Here is a 2,848-nt window from a genome sequence, read left to right as displayed (position 1 = left end):
TTGTGAAATATGATCAAATGATAGATCATGACGATACATTGATGGAAAGGCAGAAGTATTTGCTCTCTTTGATTATAGAAATGTGGGAAAAACAGTAATCAAAGTATGTATGTGGTGTGTTTAAATACAATCATAAAATGGTAAATGATCAATGCTATTATAAACTGAAAATGGTATTGAAAAGTTGTTGCTGAACCACGAAAGATGCCAGGATTCTTGGCCTCCAGAGGAGAATTCAATCCAGGGTCAGAAATGAGGCTTGATCACTCAAAGCTTTTGTGTAGTAAAGTTTTATTAAAGTATAAAAGAGATAGAGAAAGTTTCTGACATAGACACCAAAAGGGGGACAGAGAGTGCCATCCCGCTAGTGTTCAGTTCAGTTCAGTCACTCAGTCATGTCCGACTCTTTGCGACCCCATTAACTGCAGCACTCCAGGCCTCCGTGTCCATCACCAACTCTCGGAGTATACCCAAACTCACACCCATTTAGTCGGTGATGCCATCCAACCATCTCATTCTCTGTCATTCCCTTCTCCTCCTGCCTTCAATCCCTCTCAGCAGCAGGGTATTTTCAAATGAGTCAGCTCTTCACATCAGGTGGCCGAAATATTGAAGTTTCAACTTCAACATCAGTCCTTCCAATGAACACCCAGGACTGGTCTCCTTTAGGATGGACTGGTTGGATCTCCTTGCTGTTCAAGGGACTCTCAAGATCTTCTCCAACACCACAGTTCAAAAGCATCAATTATTCAGTGCCCAGCTTTCTTTATAGTTCAACTCTCACATCCATACATGACCACTAGAAAAACCATAGCCTTGACTAGACGGACCTTTGTTGACAAAGTAATGACTCTGCTTTTTAATATACTGTCTAAGTTGGTCATAACTTTCCTTTCAAGGAGTGTCTTTTAATTTCATGGTTTCAATCACCATCTGCAGTGAGGGAGTTATATACTTTTTACTTAGCTATTACAATGAATTAAAAGAATGTCTGGAGGTTGTAAAGATCTTACTAGACCCAGTCCCATAATTTATATTTTAAGATAACAGGATTAGCCAGAGGTTTTCAGGAAGGAGAAACTGTCCTGAAGCAGGATGAAGTGAAAGTGAAAGTGAAGTCACTCAGTCCTGGCCGACCCGTGTGACCCCCATGGACTGTAGCCTACCATGCTCCTCCATCCATGGGATTTTCCAGGCAAGAGAACTGGAGTGGGTTGCCATATCCTTCTCTAGGGGATCTTCCTGACCTAGGGATCGAACCCAGGTCTCCTGCATTGTAGGCAGATGCTTTACCATCTGAGCCACCAGGGAAGTCAAGCAGGATACATTGTTGTTACATAATCCTTAGTACAGAGTTTAAACTGAGTTGTTTGTTGTGTAATCATCGTTCCAGGTTTAAAGATAAAAACGTTTTATGTGACTAAGACTAAGGAAGGTGTGTGTGTGGGAGGGGAATGTTTGTCCTCTCCTCCTCCTTGAGAATTCCAGACCTGTCTCCCCTTGCGGACTCCTGGACTTCTTATCGACCTGCCTAGGAATTGACTCTTTCAGTATGATAAAGACTATTATAAATAAGTATGAAAAATCATGCTGTAAAAGTCACATGAAGTGATCTGAAAGAAAATGAATGGGGAAACATCTAAAAGTTGATTTTCAAGGTAAAATCTGAATGAAAATTGGAGCAAGCTGTGTGAAAATATGGAGAAATATTCCAAATATCAGAGCAGATTAACAAAATCATACAGCACAGGAGAGTTGGAGTGAGGATTGATCCATTCCCCACACCCCTTACCCCCCCACCCCCGCCCCCACCCCCGTGGTCAGCCAGTCAGTAGTTTGACTTTGAGGGCTATGTATAATCTCTGTCACATATTATTCTGTTTTCATTTAAAGCACTTTTCAGATATACAAACATGTCTCAACTCATGGATTTAGCCCACAGGGTTTGCCAGCCCATGAATTAGAATAGAATGTGTGTAAATGCTCAGTCATGTCCAACTCTTTGTGACCCTATGGACTGTAGCCCACCAGGCTCCTCTATCCATGGGATTATCCCGACAAGAATAGTAGAGTGGGTTGTCATTTCCTCTTTCATGGGATCTTCCCCACCTAGGGATTGAACCTGCATCTCCCGCATTGGCAGGCAGATTCTTTACCACTGAGCCACCTGGGAAGCCTGAATTGAAGAACAAATAGTAGAGAAAGACGAATGAGGTTTAGTTAGTTAAATAGCAGAGCCAAGATTCAAAATCTGATTCAAAAGTGTGCTCTCAATCATTATCCTCTTGTACTCCGCAACTATAAGTATAGGTATTATTAATATAAATAGCAGAAAGATATAAATTATAAACCTTTCCTTTAAAAACCCTAATGGAAGTTTATCAGGGTAGATGATATCTATACAGAATGTTAGAAGGTCATGCCCATTGTTTTAGTCTATTTTGGCCTTAAACAAAAGACATTTGTCTCTTTTTTTCTGGTCAAGTCAGTGAAATGCATGTATATTCAAAACTTGTTCAATGTACAGCATTATGCTAGGCTCCACGATATTATACAATGATAACAATAAAGTGGAAGACACAGTTTCTGTTCCTGAATGAGGCATTATGGAGTGGTTGAAAAAGAAGACCTTTTGAAGTCAGTTTGTGATAAATTGAATCCCACATTGACAATTTTTTGAGTTGTGTGACTTCAAGTTTATCATTACTTTATATCTTTGGACCCTGATTTCACTTTTCTATATAAAAAACTTAAAAAAAGTAATTCATAAATTTCAATTTAAACAAAAACAGTTATTATGAAATATCGATCTTAGTCTCTTGCATATGCTTCCCATGTTCTTTAAAAA

The 2,848-nt window shown here is 39.5% G+C and overlaps 1 non-coding gene across 1 annotated transcript; it reads right to left on the bottom strand.

Moving 5' to 3' along the window:
- Positions 1-1,238: 1,238 nt before the first annotated feature.
- TRNAC-ACA (transfer RNA cysteine (anticodon ACA)) lies at positions 1,239-1,311 on the bottom strand. Its single transcript has one exon. It is a non-coding gene; the product is annotated as a tRNA-Cys (tRNA).
- Positions 1,312-2,848: the final 1,537 nt, after the last annotated feature.

The sequence above is a fragment of the Muntiacus reevesi genome, chromosome 14 (assembly GCF_963930625.1).
Source record: "Muntiacus reevesi chromosome 14, mMunRee1.1, whole genome shotgun sequence".
Classification (NCBI taxonomy): Eukaryota; Metazoa; Chordata; class Mammalia; order Artiodactyla; family Cervidae; genus Muntiacus; species Muntiacus reevesi.
Note: the sequence above shows the minus strand (reverse complement) of the source record. Positions and strands in the feature narration are given on the sequence as shown.